We start from the raw sequence: 22376 nt of genomic DNA, 5'->3' as shown, positions 1-22376 counted from the left end.
AACTCTTTGGGACTGACTACGACTTTTATTCAGAGTTGTATGCTAGAATCGTGGGTTTGGGTACCTTTCTGTCCTCAATACGAGCTTCCCTTTACTACCCGTCACTTGTTACTACAAGTCATAAGATAGAATTATAGCCTAAAGCTTCAATGTTGGGTACATTACTGGGAAGGCTATGAGTCCCTCTCCATGAATTTAGACACTAATTATAAGTCATGAGGTTTCGTTGGAGACATTAGGCTCAAAACTTGGATCCTTCACTTGAGTGACTACAACTCACTCATGATGAGTCATCATGATTAGTAATGACAAGTTACCTAGGTCATCGTCATGGTAGTGTGTTAGGCCTATAAGGAAAATTTTTCCCAGCTTTCGTAATGATATTAAATTGAGGCAAGACTTGAAGCATTGTCAAAATAACTTAGAGGTCTATCTTTTATAGGGGCTAAAGGTTGAAAATTCATGGTATTAAAATACCTTCCCCTAGGGATCATTAGTTCTCGAATTAAACTAGTTGAGCTGGAGTACTAGGAAGAATGAGATCATACACCGATAACTTATGTGATGAAGCATAACTTAATATCTCAATTTGAAGACCAGATGCATGGATTGAACTAAATTCATGAATGTATGCTATGACATAAGGATGGTTAGATATCTGAGATAGAGAAAGAGAGAATTAATCCAAAAAACCCTTACCTAAAGCTAAATATGAATTCTTTGAGAAGAGATAGGGATAGTTGGCTCCTATATCGACTTGTGAATCCCAAATAGCTCCCTTAAAAGACATATTCCTCCGTAGAAACTTAACGATGGAAACTCCTTTATTCCTTAACCTACAAATCTGATGGTCAATGATCACAACTAGACTTCTTAATAGGATATATTTCCATGCCTACACTTTCAACAGGAACTACTGAAGCGTGATCATCAAGGCATTTCTTTAGCAAAGAGACATGAAACATTGGGTGCTCTTATTCTAACTTTTCTGGCAACTTTAATGCACAGGCTACTGTCATGACCTAAACTAATGCCTGGCTGTGATGGGTATCTCATGTCCTCAATGGATAAGAGACCACCCTGTTTACCTATCCAATCAGAGGATATACACTAACAGAGACTGAATTCCTAATATATCACATATAACAATATGAATTCTATATTATTATACGACATATGTTAATTATTATAATTATTAATTTCAAATACAAAATTAATTTTCTTTTTTAATAATTAATATATTATCAAAAAAATTATGAAGGTAGTAATATGCAATAATATACAAGACTTCAGAAATCATCACCACTATCCCACTTCCCTATTTCCTCTTCTTATAGACAATTTTTTATTTTGTGATTTTTGGATAGCTTTTTTCATTATTTACATCTTTGTTTTACCACCAATTAGTTTTACACAGGTTATAGCTTCAATTTTGCAACAAATTCTCAAAATCATGTGCTCTACCAATATCTGTAGATAAAAATAGAATAAATTATTGTCTAGCTTCGTCTTTGGGTTGATTAGGGCTTCATAGTTTCAAAGTACAATTAAAGGTATATTGCATTATACTTTGCAATTATATGGTTTCATTTGTTATATTATAGTTGGTGCTTTATAACATTATAAACATTTTTTGTTGTACATCTCAGATTGCTAAAGTCTTATACCTCAACATTTCAAATCCTTTTAGATTTATTGCAAACATGAGCACTTGAAGAAAAAAACCACAATGAAATGTATGAAATTCTGGATTTTTCATGGTTTGTGTCGTTGATGATTATTTGATTCCTATTTGTCGCCTCCGTTTTATAACTCCCTCTGTTTTCCTTATCGATGTATGATAGAATTGATTTTTTGTGTTACAAGTTATCATTTTTGAGAAATTGGTATAATTTTTGTTTAAATATGGAGATTATTATGGGTACTTTTAGTCTTTTATTTGAATATTTTCTTATGACTTCTAAGATCTTTTCTAAATTTAAATAAAGCATAACATACATTGGATTCAAACATAATGAATCTTATAATGATATGTAATTAAGTTTAGATATTCAAGTATCAATGTTGTTGGTACAATATTGAAATTATACTCTACCCAAGTCCCCTTTTACTTCTTTCTCCCCAAATCTCCATTCTTTTACTACATTTTAGATTTATTTTACAAATTGAATTTTATTTTTTGTTCATTGAGTTGCAACACTCTTCAAGAATTAACTATAGTTATATAAGACTTTAGTTAGAACTCAATTGGGATGTTGGTAAATGTTAATATTGAAGCATTGAGCCAAATATTCATGGTTGGAGCTAAGATTTTTTACTAGAATAATAATATACATATAGTCTTTTCTTAAAAAGAATGCATGAAGAATTCAAGGGGGTTCAACATCCGTTTTAATTTGTTTTATGGTTTTGACTTGACCCAGAGGTTATGAAAGTAAGGAAAGACTTTGCAATTTTTTTATTTTACATATGTAATGTGGAAAGTTGAAATTAAAGAGTTGCCAAAACAAAGAAAAGTGACATTCAATTTGGAACTTACTAAAATGGAGAGTAAGACTAATAAATTGACATAGGGGACCTATTTACATAGTATATTTTTTCAGTGAATTGACATCCATTTGGGAAAGTTGGCTTTTCCCTCTTTGTAGGTGGAAAGGATATGTGAAAATACTTTGAATAGAACCTTATAAGATAGAGATAATAAAATTTTACTTTGCCTAACTGTTATGGAGCAATTGATACAACACACATCATAATGACCCTTCCTATTATTGAAACATCAGTTGATTTATGTGATAAGGAAAACAATTAGAGTATGCTTTTAAAAGATATCATAGACAATGAGATGCATTTCTTAGATATTGTGTAAGACTCCATAAAATCGTAAGCTTAATTCAGTCCTTTAGGCTTTCCAAGGGGTTTTACACTTAAAATATTTTAGCTAAGTACTCAGACTTAGTGTCATTTTAGCCTACGAATGTTGGCAATCTAATTTTTCAACCTTTACATCCATTAAATATTGATGTTTAGGTTGATTTATGCTCAGAAATGTCTGTAGGTGTTCGCTGACAAGTTTCAAATTTTTTGAACTTCGTTTGAATCTCCTTTGGAATCCCAAAACTATGGATCAGCACGATCTTGGCACGCCTCAATGACTATCGCATTGATTTATATTTTTTCCAGCTATTAGTGTCAAATTCCAGTGAATCAATGTGAACAAGGTGCAATGCATTGGGTATCACATTGATGCCATCGACGCACTGCCTCGACCTATGTATTGATAGCCAAGTTTTTAGTCATCAAAAGATCGCATTCTTAGGGGTATTTAGGTTTTTTTTCCCACATCCTTCATCCCCTAGAGCATAAAATTAAGCCTTTTAGAGAGAAAATATACTCATTCATTCCCCAATTAGCTCAAGAACAAAACCTTAGGTGTTCAAATTTCAAATCAAGAACTTAAGATCCAACCATAAACTTTCAGAAATTCTTCAACAATGGTATGTAAAGTGTTTATCGAAGGGTCTCATCTACCCTTGGAGTTCTAAAATTAGTTTTTAAACTTCAACTATATGAATTTCATGAATACCATGACGAGTTTGATAATATTCATGTTTATAATGATTATTTGAGTACCAAATCCATGAGTTATGCAAAGTTTCATATGGAAATTATTGATTTATATGTCTTCCCATGTGAGATCATGTTAAAGCCTTCAAATTTTGAATTTGATAATTGAATTATGTGCTAAGATGTTCATTTGTGTTATGCGAATGTTCTATGCCTTCCAAGTATTTGATAAATTGTTCATGTGAACTATTATGAGAATGAAATCATGCAAGTGTTTGTTAACATACCCAAATGAATAAATGATGATCAAGTTTATAGTTTACATATTTCATGTTTATGCCATGCCTCTTAATTTATGCTATCGAGTCCTGGGGATACTTGTACCCGATAATTTAGCTGATTACCTAGAGCCATGGTGAGTCATAGAATAGTATCAGTCATGTCATGATCAGTAGTACTCTTAGTCAGTTATAGAACTCCGAAAACTCAATAGAGTCAGTAATATTTCAGTCTAACTCAGTATTCAGTTCAGTCCTCAGTAAACTCTATCAGTTAACAAAATTCAGTAGTATTCCTTAAGTCAACGAAACTCAGTCAACTTAGTTTAGTTCAGCTAAATAGTAATCTTAGTAACCGTTTAGTCCAGCATAGTACATACTAGAAATCATTTTAGTGTCCATTCAGTTGAGAGTAGGATTCAGCATTGAGTTAACCCAGGATGGGGGCATTCCCATTAGCTGAGGGTTTGACCCTTAGTAGCAATCTCTGCATTACAGAACTACATATCCAATATGGGTAGAGATATCTTCCTGCCAGACATTATGAGGGTTGATACTTCTCTACCGAGTTATCCTGCCAGTGAGGGTTGACAAAAGAACTTTCTCTCTGAGAGGGTTATCTCACAGCTTGTACTTACCTGTGGAACAGTATTGAAACCCTTCCAACTGGGGTTACAGGTTGGGCCCCAAATAAGTTAGAGAAGGGGCATATTGGTTAGATGGTTACCTCCCACAGTCTTAGTTTCAATCTCAGTCTCAAAGTAGAACTCAGTCTAGTTCGACATATTTAAGACTATAACAAATAGTGGGTAAGCTCAATACGAAACTCATTATAGTGACCCACAATTTGAGACTGTCAGATATAGTCACCCAGTTATTAGTTATACAGTATCAGTTATCCAGTAAAATTGTTTATCAGGATTCTGACTCAGTGTTCGATGTTATCACGATCTCAGTTGTAGTTTATGTATTCATGTATGTAATCTTACTCAGTCATACTCATGTTATTCAGTTATTATTTTACATGCATATGAACCCATGCATTTCAGCCTACCTCACTGAGCATACCAGTCCATTCAAAGTATTGATGCATGCTTTTTGTGCTATGATTTCTTATATTTTAAGTTTCAATTCACAAGCTCCAAATCAACCTCAGTAGACTAGACTTTTAGCATTCAGAATAATGGTGAGTCCTCTTAGTGTGAGGACATGATTACTATTTACAGTATTTTAGTTTATGTCAGTACACAGAGTTAGTTGGGGACTTGTCCCATCATCTCCACAGTTTAGAGAGTTAGAAGCTTTCCTAGACTAAAGTATTTCAGACAGATATTTAGATTTTAGTTTTTTCTTTCAATTTTTATATTTAATATCGTATTTAGTATTATTCATTATTATTTATAGATTCAACCTTATGGCATGTTTTTGCCTAATTCTGTATATTATTCAGTATCATTGTTCAGTTATTTCAATTGGTTCAGGTCATGGGTTAGCTTGTGATCCTTTGAGATTATGAGCATCGGGTAGTATCCAGGGGACAGACTCGGGGAGTTACAAACTTCGTATTAGAGCCTAAGGTTCAAGAGATTCCTAAGATGTCCTGAAGCCACATCTAGTAGTGTCTTGTGCAAGGGGTGTGTTGCACGCCACACTTATGGACAGGATGCTATGAGATATTTTAGAAACAGTTTCCTTTCTTTCAGTATTTATATTGTGCGAGTGAGCATGAGCTCTAGTTACACTCTTTTTCTAATCCTAGATTCTCTTCCATTTATAAAATATGCCTCCAAATAGGACTCAAGGATGATGAACGGCAGATCAGTCAGCCCCTCTGCCTATCCATCCAGATCGATTGGGTGAGCATGTCTCCAACAAAGAGTTCAGAGCAGCCTTTACCAACCTAGCTCATTAATTGGTAGCCTAGAATAAACGTCTAAGTACGGTTCTGACCAACCTAATGTCCAATACTTCTACTGCCAGGATTCGAGACCTCACCAGAATGAACCCTCTATCATTCACAAGGTCTAAGTCAGATGAGGACCCTCAAGAATTTCTTGATTAGGTGCAGAAGGTTACTAAAATCATGTGGGTGACTGTTATTGTAAGTGCTGAGTTGGCCGCATATCAATTACAGGATGTGGATCACTCATTGTTCAAATAGTAGAAGGCTATAAATACAGGGTCCCTAGAATCGAAGGAGTTTGCAGTTCCTTTTCTGGATAGGTTCTTCCCGTTGGAGTTGAGGAAAGTAAAGATTTTGGAGTTTATAAACTTGAAGTAGGGCAGTATGATAGTGCAAGATTATTTTGTCAAGTTAGCTCAGTTATCTAGGTATGCCCTGCATGTTATAGCAGATAGCAGAGTGAAGATGAGTAAGTTAAAGTCCGGAGTATCTAGCAGTATGGTCAAAGAGTTTAGGACCACAATACTTATTAAGGAGATAGACATAGTCAGGATCATGGTCCATGCTCATCAAATAAAGAAGGCCAAGAATAAAAAGAAAGAGAGAAAGAATAAGAGAGAGAGAATAGACAACTTTAATTTTGCTCAGCCTAAGTAAGAGGGTGGGAATCTTTCTCAATTCTACCAAAAATCCTCAGTTCCAGCTCCTTCCTCAGCCAGCGCTCTAGTGCCAAAATTCATAGATGGAAACTGAGATTGGGCATCAGGCCCTAATCCCTACAGTACTGTTAGAAGTACCCAAACCAATCCCCCTTGCTAGAAGTGCGGCAAAAACCACCAGGGTATCTGCAAAACTGGCAGCAATATATGGTTCAGATGTGGTAAGCCAGGACACAAAGTAAGCTAGTTTCCTCAGGTAAGTTGGCAAAGTAAGTATAACCATCCCCCAGCTCAGTCCAATCACTAAAATTAGCAGGATGCCTCTTCCATTTCCACCAACAGGCAGTGGCCAAACAGACTCTATGCTCTTCAGTCACGATAGGATCAGGAAAGTTTTCCTAATGTGGTTACTGGTACGTTACAAGTTTTCTATTTGTATATTTATGCATTGCTAGATATAGGAGCTTCTTTATCTTTTGTTACTCAATATATAACAGTTAATTTTGGAGTCAGTCTCAAAATTCTAGTAGAGCCTTTTTAGTTTCAAACCTAGTAGGTAAATCTGTCACAGCTCAGTGGGTATACAGGAACTGTCCGGTTATGATATCTCTGAAATTTACTTCAGCAGATTTAGTTAAATTAGAGATCATTGATTTTGACGTTATTCTCATCATAGATTGGCTTCTTTCCTACTATGCCTCAGTTGAATGCATAAATATAATTGTCCAATTTCAGTTTCTGAATAAACCCATCCTAGAGAAGAAGGGTAGTACTTCAGCACTTAGGGGTTATTTTATTTCTTACCTTCAATCTAGAAAGATGATATCTAAGGAATGTGTCTACCAACTTATTCGAGTCCAGGACTCTAGTTTAGGAACCCCAACTCTTGAATCAGTATCAATTTTATGTAAATTCCCAGATATGCTTCCCAAAGATTTTCCCAGAGTTCCTTCCGAAAGGGAAGTTAATTTTGGAATCAATCTTCTCCCAGATATTCAGGCCATATCTATCGCACAATACAAAATTGCTCAAGAAAAACTCAAAGAATTAAAGGAATAGTTACAGGATCTCTTAAATAAGTGATTCATCAGTCCTAATGTGTCTCTGTAAGGCGCACCAGTGTTATTCGTATGTAAGAAAGATGGTTCTCTCAAAATGTGCATAGATTACCGCTAGTTGAATAAAGTTACGGTCAAGAATAAGTATCTACTCCCTAAAATCGATGACTTATTTGAACAACTGTAGGGTGCAAGTTATTTCTCTAAGATAGACCTAAGATCATGCTATCATCAGCTTAGAGTCAAGGAAAGTGACATCAGAAAAATAGCTTCTAAACTTGGTATGATCACATCAAATTTTTAGTCATGTCCTTTTGTCTTACTAATGCCCTAGCAGCCTTCACAGACTTGATGAACCATGTGTTCAACTAGTACTTAGAAATGTTTGTCATAGTCTTCATTGATGACATTATTGTTTACTCTCGTAGTAAACACAATCATGCAGACCATCTTAGAACAGTATTGTAGACTCTCGAAAACCATCAGCTATTTGCCAAATTCAGTAAGTGCAAATTTTAGCTAAGGTCAGTAGCATTCCTTTTCCATATAATTTTTGATGATGGCATTATAGTTAATCCCCAAAAGACTAAAGTAGAGAGGAACTTCCCCTGTCCCATCTCTCTGTCAAATATCAAGAGTTTCTTGGGTTTGGCTACCTAATATCGATGGTTTGTTGAGATGTTTTTTTCTATTGCATCCCCTATGTCTATATTGACCCAAAGGAAAGTCAAGTTCCAGTGGTCATATTCTTTTGAGAAGAGTTTTCAAGATTTTAAGTCTTGACTCACCACAGCTCTAGTGTTGACCCTGCGAGAAGGTTTCGATGGTTTTGTTATGTAATGTGATGCTTCCAGAGTCAGATTGGGTTATGTATTTATGCATAGAGGTAAGGTCATATACTATGCCTCTAGACAGCTTAAGCCCCATGATTAGAACTATCCTACTCATGATCTTGAGTTAGCAGAGTAGTTTTTGCCTTAAAGATTTGGAGGCATTACTTGTATGGTGTGTAAATTGATGTGTTCACTGATCATAAGAACCTACAGTATGTGTTTTCTCTAAAAGACCTCAACCTCTGCCAGAGAAGGTGGTTGGAATTATTGAAAGACTATGACATTAGTATTCTGTATCATTCGGGCAAGGCCAATGTAGTGGCTGACGCTCTTAGTAGAGTGTTTATGGGTAGTATTACCTATGTTGAGGACAGTAAGAAGAAGTTAGCCCAGGAAGTTAATCAGCTAGATCGACTAGGTGTTCGCATAGTCGATTAAGTAGAAGGTAGTGTGTGGGTGCAGAGTAGCTCAGAATCATCCCTAGTTTCAGAAGTAAAAGAAAAGTAGGATAGGGATCCCAGTCTAGTCTTGTTGAGGAACTAGTCAAAAATTAGAGAGTAAAGGTTTTCTCCTAAGGGGGAGATGGTGTCTTGCGTTGTAAAGGTCGTCTGTATATGCAAGGTCTAGATGACTTGATGCAATAATTTTTTGAAGAAGTGCATGGTCCATGTTACTCTATTCATCCAGGGGCCATAAAGAAGAACCATAATTTTCGGGAGAGCTATTAGTGGAGCGGGATGAAAAGAGACATTGCCGAGTTTATGACTAAGTGCTCAACATGTCAGCAGGTAAAAATTGAGCATCAGAAGCCTAGTGGGTCCATGCAGGAGTTCAGTATTCCCACCTAGAAATAGGAAAAAGTGAACATGGACTTTGTGAAGGGCTTGCCTCATACTCTTCATCAACGTGATTAAGTTTGGGTCATTGCAGACAGTATGACCAAATCAGCTTATTTCCTTCCAGTTCATGCCTGTTATTTGGCTAATGATTTCACCAAACTTTATATTAGGGAGTTCGTTAGATTGCATGGTGTTCTATTTTCTATTATCTCAGATAGATTTACCCAGTTTACCTCTTATTTCTAGAAATCATTCCAAAAGGGTCTTAGTACCCGAATTCATCTTAGTACAACCTTTCATCATCAGACAGATGGTCAAGTAGAAATGATCATTTAGACCTTAGAAGATATGTTGTGAGCTGATAGAAATTGTACACAGATATACGTGGGAAGGATCTCGAGTTTGAGATTGGTGACTACGTGTACTTGAAGATCTCTCCTATGAAAGGAGTAAATTATTTTGTCAAGAAAAGGAAACACAGTCCCTGATATGTCAGTCCTTACCAAAGTCTTAGTCATTTTAGAAAGGTAGCTTACAAGTTTAAGCTACCTTAGATTTATCTTCAGTTCATCCAATGTTTCATTCTCCTTGCTAAAGAAATGAATAGGTGACCCATCAGTCATATTCCTTATTGAGGGCATAGATATTCAAAACAACCACTCTTATAAAGAGATCCCAGTCAAAATCCTTGACTAACAGATTTGCAGATAGAGCAACCAAGAAGTTCCTCTAGTCAAACATCATTGGAGGAATCAGTCCGTTGAGGGAGCTACTTGGGAAGCAAAAGAAGATATGCAAATCAAGTATCCTCATCTATTCTCCACTAATCCAGACTTAGCACAAGGTAGTAGTTTCTTTAAGCTTAATCAGTTTTATGTTCAGATTTCAGTTATAAACTTTATATTAGTTACCATTGCATGTTCAGTTATACGTTCATGAGATAGTTCAGTTATGTATCTATGCATCAGATGTGCATGTTCAATATGTAGACTCATTTTATCAGTAATCCCAATTATGCATTCATGAATCATGTTCAGCTATACTCCTGCCTTAGATATACATGTTCAGTATGATAATTAATAATACCAGTAATATCAGTCATATAGTCATGTTCCAGATGTTCATTCGAGGATGAATGTTCCCAAGGGGTAGATAGTGTAGGGCCCCTCAAAATCCCAAGCTTAATTCCGTCCTTTAGGATTGTCAAGGGGTCCCGTACTTAGAATATTTTAGCTAAGTACTCAGACTTAGTGTCATTTTAGCTTATGAAGATTGGCAATCTTATTTCATGAACTTTACGACCATTAAATACTGATGTTTAGGTTGATTCATGATCAAAAATGTCTATAGGAGTTCCTGAATAAGTTTTAGATTTTTTGGATTTTGTTTAAAGCTCCTTTGATATAAAAAAAAAGTGGACCAATGCGATCTTGGCCCACCGCATCGACTATCTAATTGATTAATATTTTCCCCAACTACCAGCACCCAATCCCAGTGAATCGAGGCCAACATGGCACAACACATTAGCTATCACATCGATGCCATCGATGCGTTGCGTTGACCTGTGTGTTGGTATCCCTATTTTTAGCCATTAAAAAACCATGTTCTTGGGGGTATTTAGGTCTTTTTCCCATGTCCTTCAGCCCCCAAAACACGAAATTAAACCCTTGGGAGAGCAAATATACTCTTTCATTCTCCAATTAGCTCAAGAATAAAACCCTAGGTATTTAAATTTCAAATCAAGAACTCAAGATTCAACCATAAACTTTCAGAAAATTTTCAACAAAGGTATGTGGAGTGTTCATCCAAGGGCCTCTTCTACCTTTGGAGTTCAAGAATAAGTTTTTAAACTTTAAGTATACGAATTTCATGAATACCATGATGGGTTTCATAACATTCATGTTTATAATGATTATTTGAGTATCAAATCCATGAGTTACGCTAATTTTTATGTGAAGTTTATTGATTTATATGTCTTACCATGTGAGATCATGTTGAAGAATTCATATTGTGAATTTGACGATTGAATTATGTTCTCACATGTTGATTAGTGTTATGCGCATGTTCTATGCCTTCCAGTGTTTGATAAATTGTTTATGTGAACTATTAAGAGAATGAAATCATGCAAGGGTTTGTTAAAATGCCCGAAAGAATAAATGATGACCAAGTTTATAGTTCACATGTTTCTTATTTATGCCTTGCTTCTTAATTTATGCTACGATTCCTGGGGGTACTTATATCCAATAATATAGCTGATTACCTAGAGCCATGGTCAGTCATAGAATAGTATCAGTCACGTCACAATCAGTAGTACTCTCATTCAGTTATAGAACTCATGAAAACTTAGTAGAGTTGGTAATATTTCATTCTAGCTCAATATTCTATTCAGACCTTAATAAACTCTATCAGTTAGCAGAATTCAGTAGTATTCTGTCAGTCAATGAAACTCAGTAAACTCAGTTCAGTTCAGCTAAACAGTAATCTCAGTAACCATTCAGTCCAGCCTAGTACAGACTAGAAATTAGTCAGTGTCTTTTCAGTCGAAAGAAGGATTCAACACCGACTTAACCAAAGGATGGAGGCATTCCTGTTAGATAAGGTTTGACCCTTAGTAGCAATCCCTACATTACAGAACTATGTAGCCAACATAGGTTGATATATCTTCCTGCCAAACATTGTGATGGTTGAGACTTCTCAAGTGAGTTATCTTGCTAGCGAGGGTTGACAAAACAGCTTCCTATCAGAGAGGGTTAACTCACAGCTTGTCCTTACCCATGGCATGGTATGATACCCTTCCAACTAAGGTTATAGGTTAGAACCTAAATCAGTTAGAGAAGGGGCATGCCAGTTAGATTATTGCCTCCCACAGTCTTAATTTCAGCCTCATTCTCAGAATAAAACTCAGTCCAATTCTACAGATTTATGACTACTAGACATAGTTACTTAGATCAGTACGAAACTCATTATAGTTCCCAAAAATTTGAGAATGTCAGATAAAGTCACCCATTTATAAGTTATCCAGTAAATCAGTTGATTAGTATTCAAACTTAGTGTTCGATGTTATCACAATCTCAGTTACAATCTATGTATTCATACATCTACTCTTACTTAATCATACTCATGTTATTCTGTTATTATTGTTCATGCATATGAACCCATGCATTTTATTCTACCTCTCTGAGCATACCCGTGCATTCAAAGTGTTGACGCATACTTTTTGTGCTATGAAGTCTTATATCATAGGTTCTAATCGACAAGCTCCAGAACACCTCAATAGACCAGACTTTCAACATTCAGCGTAGTGGTGAGTCCTCTTAGTTCAAGGACATGATTACTATTTATACTATTTTAGTGTATGTCAGTAGACAGAGTTAGATAGGAACTTGTCCCATCATCTCCAAAGTTCAGACAGTTAGAGGCTTTCCTAGACTAGAGTATTTCAGACATATATTAAGTTTTTCATTTTATCTTTTAGTTTTGGTATTTAGTACCACAGTCAGTATTATTTAGTATTATTCAGAATTATTTATAGATTGAACCTTCTGGTACGTTTCCACCTAATTCAGCATATTATTTAGTATTATTGTTCAGTTATTGCAGTAGGTACCAGTCATAGGTTAGCTTGTGGTCCTTCGAGATTATTATCACCATGTAGAGTCTAGGGTACAGACTCAGGGCATTACACATTGCGATAGGATTTTCTGGGGCATAACCACTTTAAGGTTGTTCAAGAGCTCTTGATCTTTCAAAATCTGTGAAAATGGTGATCGTTTAAATGGAAATGTCAAAATGGCTTGAAGGATAAAAAGTTAGAGAGTACATTCTAGGATGTTATATTTACCCTTTTCATCCATGGATCATTAAACCTTATGAAGGTGATGACCTCTCGAATCCCATGAAATATTTTAATGTGGTGCATGTGACTGCAAGTTTAGTTGTTGTAAAAGATTTCTTATAATTGAAGGGAGGTTAGAGAATTCTTAATAAGGTTATGTGGAGACATGATAAATAGAATTTCCCCAGTACCATCCTTGCATGTTGTTTACTTCATAATATTTTCTTTGATTGTGATGACAAATTACACCCTGATATTGGCATAACTGGTCATCGTGACCTGGGATATAAGGGACAAAGCAATAAGCAGATTGAATCAATGGGGAGATTAATGAGGATAGGTTAACTAAACACATACAGGTTATGAAAACTGATGGCTAGATATAGATGTTTGCCTTTTCAAATACTTGTGTTTTAGAGTTTAAAATATGTTACAGTTGTAAATGGAGTTCAGGTATAAGATATTTCTTAATGTATAAGAGGTGTTTCATGGTCCTTGAATATATGTAAAGGCATACTTCATACCTAACAATTTCACATGTCATTTCGGTAAGAATCATTACTTTCCTTTTCTATGGTAACATGTAGCCTCTCCTAGATTAACTTCGTTTAACTTGAGACATGAATTACTTGAGAATAATGATGAGTTAAGGATGGTGAATCCTTTAGATTCTTAATATTTGGTTGTTTACAACATGTCTCTTTATGAAAAGGTAAAGAGGATAGAGGGAAACAAAAGGTCTTTCCAAAATAATTCCTGTCGCCAAGCACACACACTGTTGAACCTACGACTCATACCCTATGTATCTAATGATTCCCTACTACTTGAAGGGTCCAGCCATAGTCAACATAAAATGAGTTAGGAATACATAGAAACTATATGATTGGGACCTAAAGACTCATCATGAGTCTTTACAACTAATGGCCTTAAGTAATAATAGAGACAATGACTTAGACAATCACTGTACACCTTATGGCATGGATCCTATGATCCGTAAATACACCCTACCACTCATAGGAAGAGTTGTAGTTAGGGAAGTGAGCTCCAAGGTCAATGAATTTTCAACCAACAAAAATTTGGGGTGTTTCAGCTACCTTCCCAAAATGTCATAGAATCCCATATGGGCCAACAAACCAGGGATTGAGCTTTCCTTTCATAACAAATATCTTCACCTCTTTCATGGTAAAATTTGTCATAACCATAAAATTACAAACATCGAACTCAAGCTCTCTTCTCCTCACATCTGCAAAGAATTTTTGATCACTTTGGGCTATTTTAAGCCTTTCTCGAATCAACTAAACTTTCTCCATTGCCTCATATAATGATTTTTGCCCTAGTAAAGCATCTTCGCCAACTTCAAACCAACCAATAATAGGTCTACACCTCTTACCATAGACAGCCTCAAATAGAGCCATTATTATATTGGAGTGATAAATATTATTGAATGAAAACTCAATAAAAGGTAATTGGTTATCCCAAGTACACTTGAAATATATAACATATCTCCTCAACATGTCCTCTAAATACTAACTGGTCCTCTCTGCCAGACCATATGTTTGTGGGTGAAAAATTACGTTAAGATGAACTTGGGTACGAAGACCCTTCTAAAAAACCTTCTAAAAATTAGAGGTAAATCATGTTCCTCTATCTAAAATAATAGTCCTCGGCTAATTACAAAGTATGGACTAGCAAGAAATGGATTGACTTGATCATTTTATCCACAATGAAAAAAATAGAATCATGCCAATAACACGTATGAGGTAACCTTGTAATAAAATCCATATTCAACATTTCCCTCTTCCAAGTTGAAATGCTAAACACCTGAAGCATACTAATAGGTCGTTGATGCTTAACCTTGACCTGCTTACAATTCGGATACTTTGTCATAAATTCTACACTCTCTTTCTTCATGCTATTACACTAATAGACTTCCAATAAATTTTGGTACATCTTAATGGTCCTAGATGAATAGAATATTGAGAACCATGTGCTTCTGCTAATATTTGTTGCCTCAAACAATCATATTTAGAATTCACAACAAACTCTAACAACGAAGTACACCATCTCCCCCTTGGGAAAAAAACTCAACCCTCTAATGTTTAACTATTTCTTTCAGCTTAACTAGGATAGGATATCTGTCTTTCTTTTCCTTTACATCTAAAAACAAGAAAGATTCTGAACAATTCTTTACCTAAATACTACCTTTGGATTTATCAATTAATTAAACACCCAATCTAGCTAGCTGATGGGCCACACAAACTAACTCATTATCATCCTCAACATGGCAAACACTTCTCATAGACTACCTGCTAAGGATATTGACCCTAATATTGGCTTTACCTGGTGGTACAACAAAACTTAAAACATAGTCATTCAATAATTTAAGACTACTTCTCAAATTAAGATTTAGGTCTTTCTGCAAGAATTAATACTATAAACTCTTGTGATCAGTAAACACATCAACATGAAAAACATAGAGGTAATGCTTTTCTTCTTAGTTAGTCAAGACATAGGAGAGGCAATATAAGAAAATCACTCAATAAATCCTATGTAGTAACCGGCTAAGCCTAAGAAACTCCTAATATCTGTGGAAGAGATGGGTCTATTCCACTTTTTTAATTCCTTGGTATGTTGGGGATCAACTGGAATACCATCAGTAAAACTGATGTGACCAAGGAAAAAGACTGATCTAAACTATAATTCACACATACTGCACTTAGCAAATAGCAGATGATCCTTAAGGGTCTGCAAAACTATCCACAAATGGTTTGTATTATCACCTTCACTATGAGAATAGATGAGGATATTATCTATAAAGACTATGACGAACATGTCCAAGTACTTCTTGAACACTCTGTTCATCAAGTCAATAAAATTTGCACAAGCATACATTTATCAAAAATGTATAACTAAAACTTCAAAATGACCACAATGAGTTCTGAAGGCTATCTTTGAAATATCACATCTCTAACTCAAAGAATATGATAGACGAATTTGAGGTCTAACTTTGAGAAATGATTTTCACCCTAAAATTGGTCGAATAAGTATCCTTCTTGGGGAGAGGATACTTATTCCTAATTATGACTTTGTTCAACTGATGGTGGTCAATGCACATTCTAACAGAATTATCTTTCTTGTGCACGAAGATACTGGAGCACCCGACGAGGAAATACTAGGCTCAATGAAGCCATTATCAAAGAGATTTTTCAACATTTCTTTCAATTACTTAAGCTCAAATGAATCCATTATGTAAGGTGGAATTGAGATAGGTTGGGTACCTCGGAGAGGATCTATTTTAAAGTCAACTTCCCTCTCGGGAGGAACTCCAGGAAAATGTTCGTGGAATACCTATAGAAACTTATTTACTACTAGAACTTAGTGAAGAATCGAGACTATAAAACTTAAGACCTTGAATTTTACGAGATGATAGATATACCCATTGGAAATTATTTTCCTCGCCTTATGGAATAACACAAATTAGAATATTGGGAATGAGGTACTACCTCTCTATTCTATGATTGGCTCATTAGGGAATTGAAACTAAATTATCATATTTCTATAAACAACTGAGGAATAGTAAAAGTTCAGACAATCCATGCAAAGTATAACATCGAAATTGGTCATCTCTAATTCTTTAAGATAAACTAACATGACTTTTTGAGATACTGTGACTGAGAAATTTTTGTATACCTAACTAGCTAGGGTAAAATTACCAACTATGAAAGACGCTGAGAAGAATTCTGTAAGACTTTCTGTGTTAATGTCAAAGTTTATGGCTATATAGAGAAAGATGAAGGACATTGCAGTTCCAAGATCTAATAATGCAAAAAATAAATGTGAAAGACTTGTAATGTACAAGTAACCACATCTGGAAAATCTTCCTAATACAATCGATTTTGAAGAGCATAGAGTCTATTCTAGTGTTGCGCACTCGCTGCACTAAAAGAGACACCCTATTGAGTAGGGAAACCTATTGGTGCTACTGGAGAACACAAACTTACTCAATCTGACCCTAGCATCAGCCACCAGAGTTGAATCATACTTTGCTAACATGGTGAACTTGAGTGAATACTTATTCACGCTCATGTTACCCAACTTAAGATTTATAAAATCATTTACCTTGGCCTCTCTTAATTAGAGTGAGAAGAACCTGTCTAAGAAATAAGTAGCAAATGTATCCCACTCTATAGGACCTACATCAGTGCCTCTACCATTTTTCCACTGCTTAACCCATAAATGAGCTACTTCTTCCAATTGGTAAGAAGCTAAGTCAGCACTTTCAATAGGAGTATTACCCATAATATCAGTCACCTTCTTTACACAATCTAGAAACTCTCGTAGATCCTTTTTATACTTGGATCAAGTGAATACTAGAAGTTTTATCCGAGTAAAGTCTAGGATCATAGTTGTAGTCATATTAACTACGGGGTTGCTCAGAGCAATAAATTACTGAATATTCTGGGCAGCAATAGACTGGGTTAAAATTGTGAAAGTATCCCTGAATTCGGCATGAGACACATGTTCGCTCAGAGGGTCTTTCTGAACAAGATGGTCGTACGGGTTGTTCCCCGTTCCATCTTTTCTTATTCCTTCTAGGAGGTATTTTCTTTAAATGGATAAAGGATAAGTTAGAAGAGGAAATTCAATAGAGCCCATACTCTATCACACGAATAAATACTAAAAGAAGGGGAACTTTCCTAAAGCGTCTAATATCCTCTCACTCATAAGTGTTGTATTCTTTACATCGATGATCTCTCTACGTAATGTATCTTTCAATCAACCTAGGACACTTTAAACCTTCTACTGTGATACCAAGATTGTAACAACCAAAGATAACCCCCTAATCAAAACACGGTGCTTAGAATCATAAGTGACCTTAAGCTAACCCATAGTCTGGTACCTGTTGTAAGCATTGAAGATAACAATAAATTAATATCATATGCAAAAGCTAAACTGAGGAAAACTAGTACAGTATAATATGTAAAGAATACTCAATATATCTGAACGTCTGATAAAACTAAAATCAAGTCTTACTATCTAAAAGCCTCTAATATAAAGAGTTGATAGGGTAAACCCCCAACTAACTCTATCTAAAAATAATGAAAATTATTGACGGTAACTACAGAGAAATTGTCCTCGATGGATAAGTACTCACCACAACTACTGCTTAATGGAACATGAACTATAATTGAAGAATTGAGCGTCCAAACCTATGTAATAAGAAAATACAGCGCAAAAGAGAGTATGTAATCATTAATTTGAATGTATGGGTATGTGAGATAAGGACTTATGTATATGTGTATATATATAATGATATTGAACATGAATGTATGATTATGCAAATTGAATGCAAGACAAGGTAAAACATGTGCTAGAATAATGTTTAAAAATAATTAATTGAATATCTGATAAACTGGAAACTTGGTCATGTAAACCTAAACTGGTATAATCTAAATACTAAACTAAGAATGTGGGAGCTAACTGCAATTGATATACCTCAATCTAAGCAAAATTGTGGTCTAACTAGTTACCCCAGTTTGATAGAATCAGTACCTTGCAAAGGGTACCAACAATGGTTGGCGCAGAACAACTAATGTGATATCCCAAAGGATGAGGGTGTCATACCTCTACTGACAGGGAAAACCTAAGAATATATGGTGGCACTATAGGTCTGGAGTGTAGAGACTGCTACTAATGCCTCAAGCCTAACTGATGAGGGAGACTCCATCCCTTCATTCACTTGGTTGTAAGTGTTACTCCTAACTTAATGAAACTGGTATTATTATTAATTTAACATCATACGATATTGACAAGTGCTTATTATGAAAATGTTATGAATTTGATGATACGAGCCTGGATATCTTTTAAATTGAAAACGGTGACATGCATGAATATATACATATCAGGTGTGCATAATCGACGAACACTATTTATTGCAGACTAATCTTGACAAATATTGAACAATCAATGGTAAGGGAAAATCAGCAATAACACACTATATTTCAATGACTGATCATCATGTATACATTTTTATTATAAAAAATATGTTAAAAAAATTATCATGGGGGAATATATTTCCATGTATTTTGATCAAAACAATTGAGAGGAGATTCATAAAGTTCATAGTTAACTTGGAACTGCATAAAAGAGAAAAGAGTTTTACACTTTAAAGTTTAGAGAATTTCTTAGGACTCAATGGGTAGAAAGGACCCACTGATGAATATCCCACATACTTGAAGTAGAAGCCATGAAGAAATCTTCTTAAAACTTGGACATGTTTTAAGACCCGTAGTTTTCTCTAGAGGAAAAAAGGAATCTCCTTTTTGAGTTCTCTTGGATAGAATTACTGATTATGTTATGAATTTGGCCTTTGCGAGTTTTATATCACCCCATTGGATGCCCAAACAACATGGTTTTTGCATTTGAGGGAGAGGGTAAAAGACATAAAAGCCCTTGAAAATTAATCTAGGAAACTAGGTTGCCATTCATTATGACTCAACCTACAACTCGTTAGGACTGACTACGAGTCATCGTTTGAGTTGTAAGAATGAGTATAGGGTCGGGGGGCCCTTTCTAGTCTAACTGAAGCATACCACTTAGGACCTATCATGGATGATTATGAGTCATAAGATGGAGTTATAGTCTGATGCAGGAACGTTTGGTCTTTTATGGTCTGGCTATGAGTCCCCCTATGACTCATAGTCACTAATTATGAGTCATGAAGTCTTGTTGTAGCCACTAGGATCAAAAATTTAAGCCTTCACTAGAGTGACTATGACTAACTCATCATGACTCATCATGAGTGGCGATGACTTTTTACCGGAGTCTTCATCACGATAGTGCATTAGGCCCTTAAGGAAATTTTTTCCTAACTTTTTCCATTATATCAAATTGAGGCGAGGCTTGAGATATTAGAAAGCTAACTTAGTGGTCTATCTTTAGAGGGGTCCTAGATCTTGAAAATTCTGTCTATTACAATATCTCCCCCTTAGGATCATTAATCTTCGAATGAAACTAGTTGAGCAGGAGTACTATGAAGACAGAGATCATGCACTAAAGAATTTTGAGATAAATCATGATTAAATATCTAAATTTTAAGACATGATCCATGGACTAAATTGAATTCATAAATGTATTCTATGACATAAAGATAGTTAGATAGGTGACATAGAGAACCAGAGAATTAATATAAGGAACCATTACCCCGATCTGATTCTTAATTTATAGAAAAGAGATAGGCATACTTTATTGGCATATCTACTTTTTCTTTCCAAGTATCCCCCTCAAGAGAGTGGTGCCTCTATAGAACCTTAACTTAGGAAACTCCTTTATTTCTTAAAGTATGAATCTGATGGTCAAGGATCTAAACTGGGACTTCTCTATAGGAGAGTCTATCTTGCATGCCTACACTTTCTATAGGATTGACTGATGTTGGATAACCAATGCATTTCTTTAGAAAAGAGACATAAAGCACTAGGTGAACTAATGCTAACTCTACAGGCAATTCTAAGTCATATGATACCTTTTAAAAATATTGAAAATTCTATACGGGCCAACATAGTGGGGATTGAGATTCTCTTTCTTTCAAAATCACTTCACCCCTTTCATGAGAAATATTTTTAGATACACAAAATCACCAACATCGAACTCCAGCTCTCTCCTCCTTATGTTTGTAAAGGAAATTTGAAAACTTTGGGTTGTCTTTAGCCATTCTAAAATCAACATAACTTTCTCCTTCTCCTCACATATATATACTGGCCCTATCAAAGAAGTTTTACCAACTTCAAACCAACAAATATGAGATCTAAACCACCTAACATACAGATCCTAAATCGAAGCCATCTGAATTTTTGAGTAATAGTTGTTATTGTAAGCAAAATCAATCAAAGGTAAGTGGGTATACCAAATACCTTCATAATAGATAACCCAATCCCTAATCATGTGCCCTAATGTCTAAATGGTCTTATCATCCTTACCATCTATAATACCCTAGGAAATTTTTTGTTGAAATTTTGTGCGTAAACGTGTTGGGTTCTATCTTCTAGAAGGAATTATAAATTTTTCGTGTGGAATTTCTTAGATTATAACACACCATTGTGTATCATATCAAATAATCTGTCCAATGATATGTGGATCATCCAAAACGAACACACGGGCGACGAGTTATGAACATTCCAATCGAACTGTGAATAGTAGTGAACAGTAAAACGTGTAGAAAAAAGTACTGAGGCCTGGTGTATTTTTGTTCCAACTTTAAACTATCATAACTCCTTGTACATAATGATCTGGGTGATCCACTATATATCAATAAAAATTTCTGCGAGTCAACTTTCCAATGGAATTGGTTTTATCCAATTAATCTATAGGAGCGAAAAGTTATGGTCGATCTACTTCATACTATCAAAAGAAAAATTTTAGGCCAAATTAAATGATTATAACTCCTGGTACACAATGATTTGGGTGAGATACTATAAATCAATGGAAAGATATGAGAGTCCTCTTTCTAATGAAATTGGTTTCATCTAATTTGAATATCGGAGTAAAACGTTATGGTTGATCTACTTAAAACTATCAAAACAGTCCACCAAAGGACAAATTCGAGAATTATTGGATTTTTTAGGGTCATTTTGGTCATTCCCCCTCACCCAAAATCCATCCAAAACCTATATTAAAGCCTATTATAAGCATTATATGCTATATTTCATCAAATTCCCTCAAAAATAAAACCCTAAGCTCCTACATCCAACTTCAAGAACCTCCAAAGTTCAACATTAATTCTGTAAATTTTCAAGATTCCAAGTACCTAGTTCAAGACCTCCAAGAACCATCATTCAAAGGCATGATTAATATCTGAAAAATGAGTATCTATCTAAAGTTCATCATTCAAGGTATATGGGGTTTTTCAACAAGAACTCTCTTTCGTTCTTATGACCAAAAGTAATTTTCCTTACGAAGACATGATTTTTATTGGATTATTATGATTTTGAAGCATGAACTCATATCTTATGATGGTTATTATGAAATCCTTATGTTTATGATATTAAAAGATGAATTTACATGTGTGGAGATATAAAGCATGAATCTTGAATAATATTTATCATGATTTTGATATTTGAGTCATGAATCCCCATTGGAAATTGTATTTTTTTGAGAAAGTGTGTTATAAGAACTTTGATGTTGAATATTTGAGATATTTTGAATGATTTGACCTTTTGGTCTTAATGGAGTCGTTTTAAAATTGAGTGTGAAAGAAATCCACAACGTGGTTGATTTTGATAGATGGGAAGCATGATGGCTCTCGACATATATTTATATATTACTGAAATTGTTTTGTTATGGATTTTCTTTGAAATAATTTGAGCTAAGTCTGAGAGAAATCTTTAGCACGGAGTGGGAGGTATGAA

General features: G+C 35.0%; 1 pseudogene; it reads left to right on the top strand.

The window, feature by feature from the left end:
- Nucleotides 1-2707: 2707 nt before the first annotated feature.
- The window catches only part of LOC107841420, a 54691-nt pseudogene continuing 35022 nt past the window's right edge, over nt 2708-22376 (top strand).

The sequence above is a fragment of the Capsicum annuum genome, chromosome 9, assembly GCF_002878395.1.
Source record: "Capsicum annuum cultivar UCD-10X-F1 chromosome 9, UCD10Xv1.1, whole genome shotgun sequence".
Taxonomy (NCBI): domain Eukaryota; kingdom Viridiplantae; phylum Streptophyta; class Magnoliopsida; order Solanales; family Solanaceae; genus Capsicum; species Capsicum annuum.
This window is presented reverse-complemented; position numbering and strand designations above follow the sequence as displayed.